The sequence below is a fragment of the Larimichthys crocea genome, chromosome I (assembly GCF_000972845.2).
Source record: "Larimichthys crocea isolate SSNF chromosome I, L_crocea_2.0, whole genome shotgun sequence".
Lineage (NCBI taxonomy): Eukaryota > Metazoa > Chordata > Actinopteri > Sciaenidae > Larimichthys > Larimichthys crocea.
In genome coordinates, this window is record NC_040011.1 from 15,983,627 (window position 1) to 16,005,415 (window position 21,789).

The window sequence follows — 21,789 nt, forward strand, 5'->3', positions numbered from 1 at the left end:
CGTTTTTCAGGGATTAGGCCAGATTGACAACAGCTGATTTGGCATGTGTGATCTGGATGTTAAATTGTAAAAACCACTGTGTGTACTAATGTATTTAAATTCAGTAGGGTTTGAGGAGGCTGGGTTTCCATGAAGACTGGTTTCTAAAGTGCAGGAACACACAGAGCCAGTGGAGGGCGACTGAGACAACAAAAATCAGAGGGAAATAGAGTTTGCGCCAAAACTGTAATTCTTATTACAACCAACAGATGGAAGCAGAGTATAACTTTTACAAGCAGGTTTCTGCAGTCTGAAATCTTTTGCAGTTTCAGTGGATTTTTGAGTCCAGTAATTAATTTGTGTCAGTCACTGACTACCGAGGACACATCTGAGGTTATCTTTTCTCTGCAGCTCACCTTCAAATTCCCATTATCTTCTAAGGATTAAGATGATGTTTGACAAAGCAGACTGCTAAACATTAATCCTCAAGAACATCACTGATCTTACCACTGATTGCAAGGTCACACTGTGACACAAATTATTAACACGGGGCAGATAGAAATCTACTCATCAAAGCCTGCTACTTGTTAGAGCAGTCAAGTATTCAGCACACCGGAGAACATGTGGAAGTTTAAAGAAAAGACACTAAAAAACACGTAACAAGAGCAAGGAACAGTCATTGTTTCTGTTCAGACAAGGACCCACAGCAAAGTGTCCAACATTAAAGTAATTAAAGAAGCACATTAATTCATTTTGTAAAATGAGCAGTGAAATAATTTACCTTGTAAACTTTGTTGAGTTTTATTGGAACTCTGTTTAATTTGATTAAAGACTTTTTTTTTATTTTAAAATGTTACTTTTCAAATGTTTGAATTTCATGATGACATTATTGTCCCCGCCCCTCCACACCTTTCAGCCAATCACATCAAACTTAAGTAATCTTAAGCAGTGGTCTTAATGAGCCACATAGTACACTGACAGCAGCCATGTTCCTCAGCGACAGACACAGACAGAGAGTCTAGTTTTTGTGTCTTTGTGCTGTGTTTACAGCAGCAGTCAGAGAGTCCATTCATAACTACTTTGACGTTGTTAATGCTTTAGATAATTGGAGCTAAGTGGCTAAATGGTAGCAGTTGTTGTTTGTTTAAGGGGGCATATGATTGGCTGAAAGGCTTGAGAGCAGATTGAATGATGAGCAACATAAATAGATACTGCTAATCAAGACTGTACTTTTGACTGATTAACTACAGCCATAAGTGAATGAAATAAACATGCTCTTAATTAATTCATTAAAATGTACAATGTTTTATTGAAAACATAGCCCAGCTTAAATTACAGTACATGTTTTCAAACTGCTTTTTTAATTTCCCTTAAATAAATATTCATTATGTGTACTGAAGTGGGAAATGAATAGACACAAACACGGTTCAGGGGGTGGTATTCTATACAGAGAAAGGGGTGAGGCGAGGTTTTGTGGTGGGGGGACTTCATCAGATCTTCATCTGAACACAAAGAGGCGAGACAAAAACTCGATTACTGGGAAATGGAAGTCTCCTGTCGTGTGACAGTGACAGTGTGGGGGGGGGGTTGTGACTCCGAGATGATACCATCAAAGTCCTCCTTTATTTTGCTTGATGAGGAAGAGATGCCGCATCCCGAGAGCTGCCCGAGGGCACACTGATGTCATCTGCCTGTCAGACACAATGACAGGAAGCCTCGCTGCAGCCGGGAGACGCACGTAAATGAATGACTGAATGAATGGGTGGACTGCTGGTGCATTCATCAGGTCCTGCAATGAAACTGGTCAAGGCAGTGATAACGGACAGAGAACGCATTAGCATTTTCCCGGATACTCGTTGGCTTGATATGCTGTGATATATCCTGTGCTGATGATGAGCTCTGCACTGCCTTTGGTGAATCCATATTGCTTTTCATTAGTGCTGGTGTAATGCTGTTTGGAATCCACAGTGCAATATCAGGATCTGCTCTTCGGCACATCTGGGGGTTTGGTTTCTTGGTACTGCTGCTCATTGCTCACGCTCCACCCTTGATCCTCGGAGACACAAAAGCTGCAAGACGGAAAAACAAGCAACTTCTTCGAAAAGCGCATGCAAATCACGCCAGACTAAGTGTGTGTGTGTGTGTGTGTGTGTGTGTGTGTGTCTTTTGAGGACTTTGTTACACAGACAGATTTATTAGCAGGGCCTTTTGTGACTGTCCCCAGCCTCCTGCACCTTTTGCTCCAGCACAGATAGTGGAGACAAACGTGGTGGTCTATCCAGATTATACCTCATTTGAGATCTACAATAGCCACATTAAAGCATCTAAATGGAGCCCTGAGTCATCAACCTTGGCCACAGTGACAGGTCACAGATGCACAGATTGTTAACTGGCCGCTGCTCGCTGAAGCAGACCGCTGGATAAGAAGCCCATGAATGCTTATAAGAGTTATTCTGTCTGATAAAAATAAATTCAACCCCTCACCGCTGCCAGACAACATTTAATGAGATGCAGCAAGATTGCTAATTGACTTCCTGAATTCCACGTAGCCTATATCTCCATGGCAACTAAAGGAGCCATTTCTTTTGGTAGGAAAAGCAGAAAAGTTTTTTCTCAGCTCCCATTCACCGTGTTCTCTTTTCTCCTCTGTATAATACATTGACGATTACGTTTCAACTTTGCACTCATTCCAAGCTATTAACAGCTAATGTTATTAAAAGAAATAATGAGGTTTAATCAGTGCAGCACATGATGATACACAGATTATATCTGTTAGGAGCATAAGTATTAATGAGTCAGACGTACGAGGCAGAGCTGTGAGAGGAAGAGGCTGTGAGGTAAGGTCATTAAAAGAGAGATTGCAATGGAGGAAGAGGGAGGAGGAGTGGGGCTTGTCGGTGTGTCTGGCTCCCCGCTGACACCAACATGGCCCTCTCTGTTCTCTGTCAAAGTGACATCAACTGGCCCTGAATCACTGCTGCCGGCCTCCTGACGGCGCCTCTGTGAATCCCTCTCCCTCACTGACACAGTGACCCCCCCCATAGATCAGATCATGTGTCCGCATCAGACGGGTAACAAGATCCAGGATGTCTCGTCCTGCTGGAGGGACACAGGAAACAAGCTTCGTAGGAAAATTGCACGAGAACACGCTGCAGACACAGCTCCTCCAAACAAACTCTTGATTTGTTTTTGGTTTCCTAAGCTTGGCTTCCTCTGCTCATGGTGGATGTTGGCATCAGTGTAAACTAAAATATATATTATATTTCAAGCTATTTCAGTCCTGGTGACGGGACCCCATGTAGGGTGAAAAGATATAAGAAGCTGGGTTTGTAGTTGACTTACAGATTTGTAATGTTCACTAAAGTAATGCACTTTCTATATTGTTTGTGTCTAAAAATTCAAGAATGAAGAAGAACTTTTTCCATTTTCCGTCCATAATACCATACCATAATAGCTTATACAGCATTGTACAGGATCACACAGATAAGCTGAGTTAGCTGCTTGACCTGTTGCACCAACATGTATAACAATGATGCTATGTGAGCCAAAAATGTTAGCTGATATTACCAGTTTTTGTAAATGAGAACAATCAAAGGACTTAATGTTTCAACTGTCACTCTGAAAATGAACAAGTGTCAGCCAAAAAGCTTTGATTCATATATCAAATTCAGATGAAAGGTAAGCTAATGTCAGGATCAAACTGTGGAGTGGATGTACCGGTAATGTTGCTTTTAGTGGCCATCTTTCAACCCGATGTCAACCATCTCAATCTGACCACTTGTTGACACTTGTAACCAACTGTTCATCTGTTCAGCCTCACACTGTGAAGACAACAGGATATTAAAAATGTTTTTTTATGAGCTGAGCTAAATAAAGTAATACCTTGCACATAGAAACGCACTAACACAACACACAGTAGTACTCCCCATGACTAGTACGCTGATTTTAAATAGGTTTACCTTACTCTAGATCACCATGGTAATATACAGTATGTTTACAGCCCTCCACTCTCTTATAATGGAATGCAGAATGTCATTCTTAAATCCGAATGGCAAACCCAGCCACTGGGAATTTTGAGACCTAAAAACAGGTTCATGGTCTAGAAAAGGAAGAGAAACACTGATACGATGTCCTCTAATTGCTAAACTTATTTTCCCAGCGGCTGAAAATGTCACTTGTCACACTCAATAATGTCACGGTAACACAGAGATCATTATGTCATGTGCAGAATATAATGCAAATGTCTCCACGTACAGACAGACAGAGTACATTTCTGTCAACACTTTCCATATTTAATGTATATGATTATCTTCGCAGATAAAAGGAAATTGTGTGAATTCTCACTCTGACTCATGCTGCAGTTATTAAAGGATAACACACAAAAGCAAATGTGAAGGATTATTTCTATCGATTTCCACTGTTTCTTTTTAATTAGCTGCAGGGCTTCGGTCTTGATTAGATGGAGGTCTGGATCTAAAGTTATTGATTTGTTGGTAGACTCCTTTAAAGCCACTCTGCTGGTTATTACCAATCCCTCCGCTCCCCTGTGGGCAGGGTTTGCCCCTTTTCCAAACATGTAGTCGCCCCCCACGGATGGCTCCCAAAGACATTTAATTGAAACAGACAAAATAACACCCCTGTTATCCCGTGGGCCCAATTCTATTACCTTCTTAATGCACCTCCCCCGAGAGCGGCATGCAGCCGCAAACCAAGTGTAACACCGGTGCATCGTTCACACCTTCAAACCTCATATTGGACTGATGGTACAGCCTGCAGGGCCAGCCAGAGCATGAGAGATGTTTTCCTGTTGTAATAAAGCCGCCGGATGACATCTTCCTTATCAGAACCTGATGATGTTGTTTATGCTCATTCACACAATAATGAATGAATATACAAACATCGCTGTGTGTAAACGGGTGTCCCGCTTGTGATCCCGGAGATCTGATACGGCCATGCCTGTCGACCTATCTTCCCAAGTACAAGCGGAAAGGCAATTATTTGCATGATCACACAGTCATTGTGTTGCATCCAACCACACAGAAATTTAATTATCTGACGGTAAATTCTTCCACAGGAGAAGAGAGCTGGCTCGGCCCCCATCTTTTCTTGCTGTGGTGCTTCATTTCTTTCACAGCACGGCGTGGTCAGTTGCATTTTCATGTCTTGTGTGCAGAGATAAGAGGCCCCACATGTAATTCAGACTCTTAGCTTGGTTGTTAAATGTTGTAACTGTTTAGTGCTGGTTTGTCACTGAATGGATAATAGATGTGATGATGGATTTGGATGCTAGGCTAGTCGAATCAATTGTCTCATCTCAGTGGCCATAAAAAGCTAAGCTGCAACAGACAACCACGCTTGTGCACGCTCTTTAAAACCACACACACTCACATGTGATGATAACACTCCGTCTATATCAAGTGGTCCAGCGGTTCTAATACTGTAAGCTTATTCCCCATTTCCTCCTTTGTTAAATGATTGACGGCTGTTTGGCACTAGTCTCCCATCTCAGCTCAAATTTCATAGCTGCAATATTTGGATTGCTATGGAAACAGCTTTCATACTGTGAGACCCCCCTCTCTCCCCTCCCATCCTGCCTTCATCCAGACACGACGGTATCTCCCAGCCTTTATTGGGTGAGAGGATGCTCCTTGTCGCTCTCATAAAGAGTAAATGATTCCACGAAGGCATATGATGAAGCTCTACGAGCAGAGCCATGCATCGTCTCTGGGGAGAGCGCCTACGCACAGAACAATCTGCCACAGGAAAACGCCCTCTCCCAACCTGCTGCTGATATTAATTACCAATCGAGAAGCTATGGCTGTGCCTCTGGCGCTTCCCGTGTGATGCTGGGAGGGGTAGCTGAGGCTGGCTCCTCAAAAGCCACGGGGAAAGCTACAGATGTTGCTCGTACATTCTTATGGTAGAAAGTGGGAGATGCTCAGGCTTTGTTCTGATCTCTTTCCTGTAGGTGGATCGGTAAGAGCCGAGCCACTAGAAGCCTGCACGGGAAGCCTTTGTGCAGTAACTCACAGCTTCCCTCGATGATCATACGGCATGTGATCAACCAAAGACTCTGCTGTGTCGACTCCCATGATGTATTCCAGTAATATAGCCGGCAGCGTACTGTAAATAAAAAAAAATTGCTCAGAACCTTCATCTGTTGCACGACTGGATCCTGTCGGAGTGGCTTTATGTGTGTAATAGTGCTATATCATTCAGCAGTCTAGTGCCTACAAGGTTAAAAATGATACATTAATAAATAAGATAGATACCAATGTATTCTGTATGCTCATCTGCTATGCAGGGCCTCAGTGGCACTGCTGTATGATCTGTATTCTCTGCCTCCTCAGTAATTCTTTGAATTACAAAACGCATAATTCAAAGAAAAGTATTGTATTTTGGGGAATACATGCTTTCTTTCTGAAAGTGAGACGAGGGGATCAAGACCATGCCTCATGTTATTGAGCAGAAGCTAGGACATATTTAGCCTAACTTGGTATATGGACTAGAAACTACCGCACAACAAACAGACCAGCATGCAGCACCATGACATTGTTTTCATTTCTGTTTGTAGTGGATAAAACAAACACACTAAAATATGTTAATTACTGAGCTCTGGAAGTGTTGTTCCATGTATATTTTATATTTGGACAGATCTAGGCTAGCTGATTCCAGTCCTTATGCTAAACTAGGCTAAACTGACTTTGGCTCACAGATATGAGATGTGGTATCCATTTTTCCATGTCGATCTCAGAAAGAGAGCAAATATGCATTTTTCTTTCCAAAGTGATTAACTTGTCATAAGAAAATCACAGGTGTTTCTAAAGACATTAATAACGGCACTGTTGTATTCAAATGTCCAAGTAAACTATGAGTCAAAGTCTGACAGTGAACCAGCATGAACAATATCGTGACCCAGAAGCAGCTAAATGGAATTTGTTTATCATTTATTAGCTACCATGTTAAAATGTCTTCTGTGAAAAAGGACCTCCATGGTAGTAAACATTAGAGTTGTCATAATACCGAAATGAGTAACCACGTTACTCAACTGCAATGTATTTGTACAAGTTATAAATACTTATTAATTACTTATAACGTTGTTTGGTGCATGATAAGGAAAATTAGTGTTAGTGTTACTGACGACGACGACGCGGCAGACTCGTCGCTCGGGCCCGGTGCTTCTGACATGGTGAGTGTGTTGTCTCGTGTTTGTGACTGGAAGCTGTGCACATGTCTGGGAGAGACAGAAATTTAGCTTGTTGTTTGTTTTGAAGCAAATTTCTATCGAAGCAGAGCTGTCTTCATGGAGTTCGTTCTTGCCGGCAGAAACACACAAACAGCCAATCAGCTAACAGACGAGCGGACCCAGCATGCGGGTCCGCCTGTCATATCCCATAGAGGCGGTCGCTATGTAGCGGAAACTGGCACCGGTAGTATAGTAATCCATGGTAGTACCGTCATGTCAAATTTCTAGTATAGTAGGAAGCGTTACGATTTGGAACCGTGGGGTACTGTGGGTATCGTGCAACATCATGATGTATTTAAGACATGTTACAGTTACCAAGAACTACCTTTGACTTGAATCTAACTGTAGCACCGCAGCACTCTAAATTATGCCTGAGTTGCCATTAGACTGGAATGGTGGGGTGTTTTTTTTGTCAGTATTCAAAAGGTAGCTACCACAAAGGTTTTCCTGTTGAAACGTTTAGCCTGTCAAACCTAGTGGTGGATCTATTCAGACAGAATATCCTGTACTTAAAACGACCCAAGAGTCAACTCTTTTGGAAATAAATGATAGTTAAAACACATTTTCGTGGGGGTGTTGATTAGCTCAGTTGGTAGAGCATCTGCCCCATGTACACATTTTATAGACACATTTTTATAGACTAGCTTTAACTAACTTTCTATATTTTATTGTTGTTATTATTTATTGTTGTTATGTAATTTATCATTATGTTTTTATGCATTACTTAACCTTTTTTGGAATATAGTACAAATCATATTGAAAGGATACAAGACACAAATGATACAATAACCCAAATTAGCAGGAGCCATTTTGACATGAAGTAGTAGGGCCCACACAGGTGTTACCAATGATACTGATCAGGTTCAGTTCCATTTATTGCAGCAGAGACGCTCCAGTGAGCCAACATGCACCACTGCAGCACCCTGACTCTGTTTGACCTGAATGGAACAGGACCTTAATTAGTATCATTGGTAACACCTGTGTTGACCTACTCTTTTGTGTTAAAATGTCGTTTCCTAACCACCTTTCCTTCACATCTTTCCTTGACCTTGTGACATTTTCCATCGAGGTCAAGGAAAGATGTGAAGGAGAATTCCTAAGGAGTTAGGAGAACATGACTGCGGTGTTCAGAGAATCCGACTGCACTTACACTAGACTATGACATCACGCGATAGCGAATGTTACTGATGCGATCTGTGGTAAAACTACAAAGTTAAGAAGATGGACTACAAAACGCTAATCTGAGATACTTACTAGATACTCCCCGTGCGCTCTGACTGTGTTGTTTCATGCATTGTCCACTTGTCACAGAAGTCAGATGAAGTGTTTGTTACGCTGGTATGGTCGCTCACCCTTCTGTCCACTTATATAGAAACATATTAGCAAGTTATGGCAAAGATTGTAAACGCAGCTCCTCAGTCAACACAGTTTGTCGCTGCTGCAAAGAATTGTGGGACAGCATTACCTCCTTTCCTTTGGAAAAGGATGGGCCGATGTATCCTATGCTAAAGGAGATAATAAAGGAAGCATTGAAGCTCCTTTCCTTAACAGAGAATTTGAACAGCTCTTATCATGGCGGCTATGTTAATACCGGGTCATTTCACAGAGTGAGGAAGGTTCCTAAGCAAAATTGACTATTCAATCGCAGCCCCTGTTCCATATCGCTTTTAATACTATTACATCTACACAGACTATACAGACTTAATCAAACAGGCTACTTACCTAGAATAAAACACAGTGGACCGACACACACACTCAAATAAAATAAAATAAAAATAGAGTAGAGAAGTAACAGTAACAATAAATAGAAAGTCCAACTCACGGTTCAACGTCAGCGGCATACTTGCAGAAAACCTACCCCATAACCAACTAGAAAGGGGCGTTACTGTCCCCAGCTACAGCTGACAAACATTCAGCAGGTTATCTTCTCCTAAATTAACATTCCTCTGCTTTTTTCCCTTTTTTTAGTCCTTTCACCCCGCCCCCTACCGGTCACTTCTGTACTTACAGCCAATTACCACAGTTGGCACAGATTAATACCTGCAGTAACCAATCAAACGAATCAGCTGAATCTAAAGGAATAATCTCTGTTTTATATTTAGTTTACCCCATTGCTTGGACTGTTTATTTTACACTTATTTAGCTTATTACATCCTCCATTACTTATGACTGAATTATCTTAATCTCAAAATGAACCGTTTTCTCTTTCGTTATTAAACTATGTTAATTTCAAGTTTAGTTTCCCTACAGAATTATTTTCATCTATCTATTCTATCTAGGAACTAACTTGTTTTAATGTTTACTCTTGCACTGATGCTACATAATTAAACATTTCAAGCACATTTTTTTTGTGTGATTTATGTGTGTATTTGAACAATTTTATTCTCTGCATGTTCTTATCATCGCAGTATAAGTATTTGTGGACCGGCGGCTGTTGGGGAACGACTCAGAGCTCGGAGCGCTCACATTTGATAACACAATCCTTAAAAAAGGAGGATTTTCTCTCCAGTGGCTCCAGAGGTGACAAGCAGCACTTTAATCCATCCTGACTTATTGTTTGTTTACCTCATGTGGCGGGTGAGTTGTTGCCTGTGCCGTGTTGTTGCATTTTCATTTTCTATGGTAAAAGCTGAGATTTTATTTTGTGTTTGGAGCTGTAGTCATACTAAATCATCTCACCTGATGTCATAACTCTTTGCCTTGAAGATATTTCAATTGTGGGGCCTTGTGTTGCATTTACTGCACGTTTCCACTTTTTCACTGCCTCCTTAGGAGAAACTGATGACTTGACTATGTGGCCTTTATTACATATAATGAAAACCACCAAATGTGCTACAAGAGGCTGGGGGAGGAGCGACTGAAGGAGTGGGTGATTCACATCAGTAGACCTCCACAGCTACATAAGGTTCCTTCTCTCCATTGTGATACAAAACACATGTTAACTGTTTGTTTCTGTAAGTGTGAAATGACACTGCAAATGCAATTTAACATTGCATTCTTTACCATCTTATTCACTTAAAAAAAATATTAGCAGCAAGGGTAAAAGGATATAAACAAAACGTTCTAAATGGGAATGAATGTACATGCTAAATCCTTTAAAATGTGCTTTGAATTCCGCTTTAGATAAATAAAACACTGTGTGGCATAGTTATAGGCTTTTGGCGACACAATCCATCTTAATTTTTGATGAAAGCCTATGGGCTGACTGGTATAGAGCGGCAAACAGCACACAGCCTGCATATTTACTTCCAGCTCATTTATTCTCATTATGCAGCCCTGCAGACGTCAATGAAGGGATTTCTGCCCCACAGTGATATTCCATGATACACAGGGAGCGAGAAGGAGAGGGAAGGAGAGGGAGAGATGGGGGAACACATCAGGAAAAACAAGACGGAAGCGGGGCGATGGGGGGGTGCATTCATTCATGCTCCGCCCGTGAACTTTGACACCTTTGACAACATAGGGTCTGTTTTCAGAGCCCACGTTGACGGCACCAGCTCATTCTTTCCCCCTTGCTCAGTCTCCGTTGGAAATTTCACATTCGCTGTCACGTAATGAGGCCCTGGCTTGTCTAGCTGGGGAGGTGGCATGATTTCATATCTTGGGTTTACCTCCCTCCAGTAATTATAGTTTATATGGCCGGCAACATGTCACCTGAGATATTATGAAGACTGAACATGAATTATTTGTAAAGAAAGGAAAATACTGAATAGAAGAACTGTGTAAAGAAAAGTGCAGTGCAATTGAATACTTGGTGAAGAATATTGTAATAACCTGTGAAAGCTTTTTCCTTTTTCTTTTAGATAATTCTTTCTCTTTAACAATACTAGCAAAAATCATACATTTGAAAAGATGTTTTGATGTAGTTTGCATTAACTGAAAACTTGGTTTCAAATTTCTTTCCTTTAAGTTGGAATCTTAATGAATTCATTGCTAGTGGATTTGGTGCTACCTGCGTGCAGCTTAATATTATACCACATACTATAGCATATAGCATAATTCTCCTTGAGTAGCCACTTTGTATCTCTTTAGGTTGCAACCAAAAACTCACAGTCATTAAATAGGTCAGTCGATAATAACTGCATCTGTGATCTGATTCTTATGCCATGCACAGTGAAAGTAGTTTTCCACAGCAGGGCACAGTAAAGTCGGTTACCTTGCTGAGCGGCAGGAGGTGTAAGGCTGTCGCCTGCAGCTCTTCATCCAACACTCCGTGGCTGCTGTCTTGTTTTGTAGACAGGTTTTTGATGAACGATCGCTATGAGCGCTAACCTCTGTGACAAATAGATTTTTGTGACTGTTTCACAATAAACGCCTGTTTTTCACGGATGCTTTTAATTTGAAGCAGCGACAGTTTGCATTACAAGTAACTCTAGAGGGTAAACTGTGATACTGATAGCAATGAGATTGTGCTGGATTGTCTGAGTTCCTGCATTTCTCATAATTCCATGTGTGTGAAGGCAATTTGAATCAAGCACATGGCAGACTCTGCCACTAACTATGGAAACTACTATATAGAAAAGTAAAGAATGATTTCATGGAAATCTTCATAAAAACCTTGTTATTATTTATCTAGGGCACTGAGCAACTAACTTTGGCAGGTAATAAGCTGATTGTGAAAGTAAGTTTTCAGTGCCACAAGTTTTTAGGATGGTACCATCTGTAAACCAGGAACCTATTGACTCATCTTTTAACCTGGGCCTCTGAGGGGTCAGCCGAGAACTGGGCCTTAAGCTACTGTATCACATTTACCGCTCATAGATGAGGCAGTTCCTGCTGAAAAAAAAAAAAAGAGAAGCAGATGTTCTCCAAAATCGAATTTGATTTGATAAGAGCACTCACTATAACACGGAGCACCTCACAAAGATATCGTGTTACACTTATTTCTCAGTCAAGCCATTGTGTAATCCATTCAGTGCAATTATGATACCCTAAATCAGATTATTTGGATTCAAGTCAATCTGTTCATTTCCCTTATTTATGTAACAGAGAGGTCTTAGTCTCCATTCTGTGGTGCCAGTTGGATGAAGATGAATCCACTGTGGACAGAACAGGAAGACAACCTGCCTCTGTATCCTGTGCCTCGGTTACCTTTAGCCCTTTTATGACCTGCATATGTGAACCAGCTAACCACAGGAGAGGCTCTGTTATGTTTTGTTTGTTTTTGTGTTGCATATTTCTACACTTTTTCACCTGGGCCACAGAATAGTCAAGTCCAAAGAGTTGAGAATGAAACCAAGTGAAGGCATGGGTTCAGGGTGTTAGCACTGAGGACAGTCAGGTCATGTCCTGTACTTTTTTCTTGGAAATGTGTGAGAGAGAGAACTTAGAGGAAAGTTAGATTCTACAGTTTTAAAAACGTATCATCCATCCTGTCAATATTGGATTATTCCTCACAGTATTAGGTATACAGTCGTCCCTCGCTATAACGCGGTTCACTTTTCGCGGACTCGCTGTTTCGCAGATTTTTTTAGTGTCATTTTGCATGTTTTTTTTTACAGCGTACTGTACAGTATGAACGCGCATTGTGTTCTGCGTCCTGATTGGCTAAGTGAGACCCGCACGTGTGTTCTGCGTCCTGATTAACTAAGGGAGTACTGTACAAAATGCGTGTAAAAAGGTGTATAAAAGTGTGTGGTTAGGGGTTTTACGGCCTTAAAACATGTATAATAATTGTAAAACTTACTTCGCGGATTTCGTTTATTGCGGGTTATTTTTAGAACGTATCCCGCGCGATAAACGAGGGACCACTGTATTGTCAATGTTTAGTGCCACCTAACAATTTGAAGTAATACAGCAATGTGGGATGTCATTGTGTAAGGAGGACAGGTTGCTGGATGAAAGTTGGTTGAATCCTTTTACTGAATGCAATATATGTTTTTTTTTTTTTTCAGTTGCTTAACCCCAACTATACAATAACTATATCTGCAATAACCACAATCTTTTCCTAAACTTAACTACATCATAGTTGCCGTAAGTGGATATTGTGAAAAGTGAGAATGTTGAAATTGGTTTTCACAAAATTAGACATAATAGTTAATCCAAGGTAATGCAAAATCATTGAAATGTTAGTTTTGTTGTGGAAAATTCTATTCATCAATGGTGAGTTCAGTCAGAGGAGAGAAAGTGCAAAGGAGTACAAGATGCCTAATATGCTGAGAGGTTTATTGAACCTTGGAAGATTCATCAATACACTTATCGTGACCATGGGGAAGAATTAAACAAAACTGTGATATCACCCATAGATTTAAAAAGTTCAGAGTGTTGTGGCTCTAACTGCCGCCATCTTGGCAGTCCTGCCTCTGTTGCCTTCTGGCAAATCTAAAAATGGAGGGCTGAATAACACCTGGGTCTTCAAAGCCACCTGCAATGTCAATGACAGTGACCACACCGTTACTTATGAACAACTTTAAGCCTTAGTATCACTTGAACAAGTGAGTGATTCAGACTCAGTGCAGTTGTCATGAACAGGAAAATTAGCTATAGAGATCAAAACAGTTTTTTGTACCAGGCTGTAAACATGTTTATTTCTGCTGTGAACCCTTAAGTGGCCATTCGAGGAACTGCAGCTTTTAGCACTTCCACATTCGCTTCACTTCACAGCCACATAGGTTGCTTGATGATGACATGATGCCGCTTAAATTCTGAAAAAGCTGTCTTCTCTGGCTTGGCTACATGCTCAAAATTTAAAAGTCTACAAGCAAAATTGTATGCTCTTAGTGGTCCAACATTGTTATCTGACTCTGTAGAGGCTTCTATGTTATTTAGCAATCTGCTGTGTCTGAGTAGTGACACAGCCCTATCCTCTGACCTTGGTCACCAAGATCAGAATGGCGCCTGCTTTTGAAACACGTACAGCTGCTCTGTATCGTAATAAGAATAAATCAGTGTCCTCCACTATCTAAGATTTAACAGTGTCCCTACAGTGACCTCAAGACATTTGCTTGACCCATGTGTAACCTCCCATACATGGCAGAATAGAAAATTCACTCACAAGTATTTAGTCTTGATACAGTTGAATTAGACTAATTATGCGTCAGCAAATTTCACTAAATAAAGGATGGAAAGATGGAAGGAATGTATTTCTCCCCAAAAAGTTTATTCTTGGCAGTGTGAAGACTCGCTGTTTCTAATTATAATAGCCCTACAGCATGGATTATAACAAGTGGTACTGTACTGGTGATAACAAACCAACACAAAACACAGATAACTAACAGCAGAATAAATGACTCTGGGGGAAGCTCTGGGGGAAAAAACAAGGTGAACGGATTTCAGATCCACTGTAACCCATCACACGACAGCTGTCTCCTGACACTGACATTCAGTAATGAGTGGAGGAGATGGATGTGAGCAGAGAGAGGAAGGAGCTAGACATTCTATCTGGAGAAGATGAATAAATCTTCCATTCTGTCATTAAACACAAAATCTTTTCATTTCTGACTCTAACCAGTCACTTGGCAGCGCAGCTGTCTGACAACAAACAGATATACATTCAAGATGAGCCACTGAGTCAGAGATGACACAACGTGAGCTACTGAACATGACTGGAAATGGTGAAACGCTCCTCCCAGCTCATCATTTCCAGGTTGGAGGCCCACTCCATTTCTGTCTGCGGGTCTGAGGTTATTGGATAAATTGATTTTTTAGCCGACCTTAACTGCCCGCTCCTCCAATGCAAAGGGTTCTTAATGATCTTGTACTGTCAGAGGTGCTGAAATCACAGACCCCTACAGAGACTATTAGTCCGCAATACACAGGCCGACATTACGATGAAAGGAGTGAACAGTGTTGATTTACAGCAGGTTGACACAGCGGTATCAACACTTGTTAATGTAATGCAATCCTATACAGCAGACACACAGTCAATACTATGTTTGTGGTGGTTTTGTAGAGACCTCAGAAATGTGTTAATTTGATCCTATGGTAAACCAATTTCACTTCTCACAGATATACATGTATGATGAAACTCTCTTCTCTACTTCATATAATATTTATTAGTTCACTATCATCTATAATAGTTATGTTTTTAAAGGTTTCTAAGCTGAATTGTTTCATATTTACATTAGAATTTTAACATTTGTTGTTATAATCCATGCTGTAGGGCCATTTGAATTTGCATTTGAAGCAGTATTTCTAGCCACATTCCATACAGTAAAAGTCATTTTTCATGGAAAAAACACTATTTATACTGCATTTTAAGGGAATTTATACAGAATTAAGTCGTACTTTATAGTAGAGACTGTTAATTGTACAGTAAAGCACTGTAATATTTCATGGCAAAACATTTATATGGTATTTTCATGTCAATTATGTGGCAAAACAGCGATTCATTGATGGAAAAAGAATTAGATGATATAATAAAATATGGAACAAAATGCCAACCTTAAACGTGAAATCAACAGTACTAATATCCTTTTACAGTATTAGGAAAAAAAGTTACCCCATATTTATTACGGTAAAAAGCTGACAGTTTTTTTTACCATAAAGATAACATTAATTTTTTAAAAACATGTTTAAAGATCACTTTCAGACATGATTAAAATGCACATTTCATTTAAAGGTACATTTTCATCAATGAAAAATTAAGTATCCATGAACATGTTAAATTCAAAAGCATTAGTAGCAAGTAGAATTATTGGACACAACATGTCTCCTGCCTTGTGTAAAGTCCATACACTGGAGGTTTCAAGTTTCACCATCATATACTGGACCACATTAGGTCTTTTGCAGTGCAGACTTTCTAACATGTCACAGTAGGATATCACAGGTATAATTAATGTTGGCTGAATTCCATGTAGCCGCTTCAGTTTCAGGGTCCTGGCGTTGTTCATGCTGGCCCACTGTCACACAGTCTGTCCTGGGACCTGTGAGTAAATCAAAGCCAACTTTTAGTGTTATTAGAAACACCTGTGCTTTTCTCGTGGAGGGTGGGGAGTGGGGAAAATGAAAAGAAGCTGATATTCTGTACCATTATCACATTTAAGAAATCAAATATCGACATTGGTGTTGGCTTCAAAAATCCTGAATCTTGAATTTCTTCACTTCTGTAAATGTTAACCTTGATGGTTTAAACTGTTGAAATGTCTTTCTGTTGCATCCCACAGTGAAGGCTGCTTTACAGCTTATTATAAAAAAAATAAAATAAAATAAAAGCTCAATGATCAAGAAACATTTCCCCTCTGCAACAGGACGGTGCTTTCGCTGACTTTTAAGGTAAAAAAAATCTAAACATTAAATAGAAATCATACAAATTAAATACACAACTTAAGTCAAACCTAATAAATGAAATAATAAATAACTATAGGCCAACACCCCAGTATGTTTATTGCAGAATATTAGGTGTTGCGTCATAGATGATAATGAACTATCATCTACTACTGAGAATATACTTCATCGCTAAAATATTACTACTGCTGAACCTCCACTACATTTAAATGTTATTTTATTCTCATCCATATTTGAACAACATGGTTCTGTGCTCCCCTCTCCCTCTCCTCCTCCTCCTCCTCCTCGTCCTCCCATTAAAACCTGCTCATTCTGGGGCTTGGGAATAATGTCGCTGTCACTGGTTTCTTTTTTTGGAGGGGGGGACTGAGCCGATTTAACCCGGTCACAACGCGGGGAAGTTGCTCACGGTTTTTCTGCGTTGCCATGGGTTTTTTGTGAAACCTATTGACTGCGATAGGGTCTTTTCTTTGGGTCTGTCTTTGTGGAGGAGGAGGAGGAGGAGGAGGAGGAGAAGGAAGAAACCGCTATTACTTTTTCTTCCAGAGGCGGGGTGGAGGTGGCGGTGGTGCGGGGAGCGATAGTAGCATCCAAGGGAGGGAGGCGCTCCGGTCCAGACCAACTGCGAGGCGAAGCGGCGTCACGTTAGCAGTCACACCTCCCCCTCTCTGCTCTCTTCCAGCGGGTGGAGAAAATTCAACTTTCTGAACGGCTGCCGCGGCATGAGTTGCACCTGAAGGTGAGTTCTCACAATTTTAATATCGCATGATAAATAATAATAATAATAATAATGAAGCTGTGTTTTCACATTTTTTTTTTATCCCTGTTGAGTGTTGTTAGTTGTTGCACTCTGACATCTCTGGCTCGCTTTGAACGCCGGTACGCACGCACCTGCGCGGACTGCATGCTGCCCTTCATGGCAGGTGGTTGAAATAATAATAAAAAATATATATATATAAAAGAAATAATAAAATGGAGGACGAAAAGAGGGAAATTTGTTACAGGGAAGAGTAGTCACGACTCCTGTTGCAATACCTTCAATTTTTCATGAGTGGAATAACAACTAGACTGACAGTTTAGTCATAAGCAGTGTGGTTGGAGATGGACCAGTGAAGGGCTCACCTTAGCTTTACCAGGTTTACCCACTCATGGAGCTCTCAGGCTGTTTTAAATGAACTACTGCTGTTGATGAGTATGAATTATTGTCATTCTGAATAGTTCATTTCCCCTTCTATGAGTGCCTGTGATAATAATCAGAGACTAAAGATCACACTCTGCCATCCTTCTTCTTTACCACCACACTGCCCATTACACAGTAATGATCCCAGTCTGCTTATCACAGGCTCTCATGATGAATACTGAGCCGCAGAAGTGAATCACACCTTGTCATCCTGTGTGCCCGATGGCATTATCTCATCCTGTATTGGCAATAAATGCATAAATTTCATCTTGCGTGCGGTGTGACAGGCACAGGGATAGTTGTGTTGAGGAAGGAGGGGAAAAAATTGAAATGAGCACACATCTGTGTACAGAAGCCCTACTGATGGTTACAGGAGGAAATGTTGTGTGCAGATTTGAATGTAGAGAAACTGCACATGTGCCATTTCAGCACATCTATTCTTGTAGTGTGAAACGGTAAGTGTAATGTGGCCCTAGAAACAGTCATGAAAGTCTGAGAAAGCTTGTTTTACTCTCAGTTTTACTCAGCTGACATCCCTGACAAAACACTAACAAAGCGTTTTAGAGCAAAACCGACAAATTACACCTTGCTTTTTTTTTACTTCATCCCCACATTTAAGCCAATTGCACTTCATCACATGCATATCTGTTGTGCAAGTGTAAAGCACGCCTGCTGGAGATTACAATGACTGATGAGGCTTTGATGAGTGTGATTAAAGTCACATTATAGTGACATTCAAATTCAAATGCTGGTGTTGTGGTTACCTACAGCTTTGGCTATGGATGGAGCAGTTGTGCATTAGGCTTGTGTGTGTGCTGTGTTGCATTTATAGACCTGATATATCTCACATGGTTAACACAGTGATTCCCTCAATATGAATATTTACACCCTATGCAAATGCATGGCACGTAGTGTGTGAAAAGTACTGTGAATTCTGTTTCCTCAGTGGTGTCTCATTACAGATTATGCCTTTGAGGGAATCCCAGGAAACAGCAATGTTTCAGAGTTATCCATAATTTCATATTTGTATTCCTTTTGATGCTTTCTTTTTATTGTTCACAACACAATCTGCCTGCCCTATATAGTCTCAAACACAGTTTGTTGTGCATTTTCCAGAAGTTAAGTGGTAAACATGCTGCCTCTAGCACTACCAGCAGTGATCTTGGTGCTTAATGTTAAACACAAAGACCTTCTGAAGGTCATACAGCCATTAGTGAATCTAATCATCTCAAGCAGCTCTCCAACAAGACCAGATCCTATTTATGTTGTCCCCTGGTCCATCCCATTAGGCCACACCATAAGCACATATGTGTTCATAGCCAGAATTATCGCACACCAGGTAAGTTGCCAGAATTTAATTTCTAGGCCAAAGACAAGAGCTTCTAATGGCACTTGTCATCACACGTGGTCCCCAGCCTCTCTGTATTCAGGGCAGTGGTGCTTTGTGTCCAGAAGTAGGTCGAATGCTTCTCACCAAACAATTTGAGCGAGAGCCAGTAATTGGACAAGCAAAAGTGTCGACCATCTCCCAGCCGGTCCATGTCAGCCAGCCCTCTCGCCACTTAATATGCAGCTCCGATCTGACGCATTTCATGGACCTTCTTCATCCTTTTAATCATTTAGATTACAAAATGCAGGAAACAGAACATCCTTTGTAGCTGCAGACAGACTCATCGTTATGCGTTAGTGACTGGCATACACAGCCACTTACACATAACTGCTCGTATGTGGAGAAACACTCTGTTATGGTGACTGTAACTGTTCAGTCAATTCTCTACATTCCAGTGTATCACAAATGTTAATCAAGTGGCTTTAACAGAAAGGAAAGGAAAGGAAAGGAAAGGAAAGGAAAGGAAAGGAAAGGAAAGGAACAGGACAGACAGACAGACATACAATAAACATTCTGGTCATAATAAACCAACATAGTAAAACTAGTGTGGACAATCAGGACAAACAGACCTGAGCTGCACAACCTCATCTCCACCATGGAGACCTAGAAAGAAGACAGACTAAGAGACACACAACAGGCAAAACTCAAGCACAGCATTCACACAGGTAGGAATAAAGAAACAAACACACAGAGGGAGAAAGAGACAGAGACAAGAGGAGGCTGAAGCTTCTGGAGGATTAAGATCTGAGGCACCAACAGAAGACAGAGAGGTCCCAGGGTGGTCCAAGGAGAAGAAAATAGGAAGAGAGCATAGAGAGAGAGATAGGCAGACAGCTTGTTGGACAACAAACAAACAGAATGTAAGAGGGATGCAGTGGTTTACAGAAATGTTAGCTAATGGATTCATTGAGATTGACTCAGTATAAGTTATATACACGGTTGGAAGTAATCAAAGGAGAAGCAACTAACTTGAAGTTAAGGTGGTAAGATGAATTCTAAATTTAGATTTAAAGGCTCCAACAGAGTCAGAATGAGAGAGAAAGTTGAGAGGGGTGCGATAAAAAAAAGGCCCCGCAGCCTGATGACCCAGTATTCTGAAAGCTGAGGTATATAAGTTTAAAGGAAACGGAAAAAAAGGGCAGTCTGATTTTTTTTTAAAAGTGCTGATCAAAAGAGAGTGCAGGATTAACCGTAACACCAAGATTCATAGCTGTCAAACTTCACACAGTTTTCAAGAGTTGATAAAGTTGGTGTCTTATGTCAAGCAGGACCAATGACCAGCACGTCAGTTTTATCAGAATTTAGGAGCTCGACATCCCATTTTCTTAATTTTATAACTTCATAATATTTGATTGCTCATCTGCCTGACAGCCACATACAGTCGAGTATCATCAGTGTAGCAATGGATATTAATTTCAAACGTGTCTATAATTTGGCCAAGAGAAAAGCTGAGGCCCAAGAACAGACGCCTGAGGTACTTCAGATAAGTAGGCAGCTCTAGGCAGCTAAAGATGCCAAATGGATTTTCCAGTCAGTTTAGGAGTATAGAGTGGTGTTAAAAGCTGCACTGAAATTGAATAATAGAAGTGTTGAGGTGGAATCTGAATCCATAGTAAAAGCAGATAATTCACAAGTTTAGTAAGTGAAGATTCAGTGGAGTGAAAACACGATGAAAGGGTTAAAAACATTACTGTTTGATATATGAGCTAAACTTTGCCGAATATTCAGTACTTTGGAAAAGATTACAAGGCGAGAGAGAGACAGTTCAATAATTGACTCAGAGATCCTGCATCAAGGTGTGGTTTTCTGAAATCGAGGGTTAACCACAGTAGTCTTGAAGCTTGTGGGTACAGTGCCAGTCCTAAGTGGTAAATCAATATTCAGCGCTGTAGGTCCTTGTGGGATCTACAATGCTGAATATCAATGAGGCCTTCGCAGTGTGCTATCCGTTGAAACTCTGAGTGATCAAAAACACCTGAGCCTCCGCCCCGCTGTGTTTTTTTATCCTCTGCACAGTTTGGAAATACAGCCACTGTCAGGAAGTGCATTAAAGATGTGTTGTCTTTACCTGTTCATATAGGTGTGTGTGTGTGTTTCCTTTGCAGCAGACAGAAAGGTTTGGACTTACAGTATGTGTGTGTGCTCTATTGTCCTTTATTATGAGAAAGGAAGGGGATGAAAGTGAAAAGAAGAGAGGACACACAGAGGCCTTTCTTTGTGCCCATCTGGCCTTTAACAGAACACACTGAAAGACATATGTATCAAGATTCAGTGTGCAACCTGAATCCTCCATATTTAATACAGAGGGGATTAGTATCTGATGCTTTCTGTCTGCAGATTTGTGCATTCAAAGCACTCCAAAGTGTCTGTCTGTGTCTTATCTGCGCAGGCTGTAGTAGGTGCATCTCTTATCACAATCAGCAATGTAATTTCGGGCTATAACTCAGTCTGTCGGATGGGATCTGGAGTATCAGATGGCTGTTAGAGATTGGGAAAAGTAGCCTAACAACAGTGAGCAAGAGTGAATTGCTGCATCAGACTAATTGTCCATTTAAGCTGCCCCTGTTATCACCCTATCTAGAATGTGTTGTTGGCTGTAGTGCAAAAAAATGATCTCCAGGAAAGAGTCTATCCCACAAGCGTGGATACAAAGTGTAAACCTAAACTGTGATAATGACAAACATTGCACTGATACCAGGCTGTGTGTTGAGACGTTAAGAATGTGTTTTTTCCCTGGACTGGCTGGAAGACACGGCAGGAAGATGTGGA

The 21,789-nt window shown here is 40.8% G+C and overlaps 1 protein-coding gene across 6 annotated transcripts in view; it reads left to right on the top strand.

Annotated features, from left to right (window-relative positions):
* The first annotated feature begins 17,061 nt into the window (after nt 1–17,061).
* Nucleotides 17,062–21,789, top strand: part of chl1b (cell adhesion molecule L1-like b) — a 63,813-nt gene continuing 59,085 nt past the window's right edge. For all 6 annotated transcript variants that reach the window (XM_019267290.2, XM_019267295.2, XM_019267292.2 and 3 more), the window contains exon 1: nt 17,062–17,189. The gene's annotated coding sequence lies outside the window, so the exon portion shown is untranslated. The remainder of the gene's footprint in view (nt 17,190–21,789) is intronic.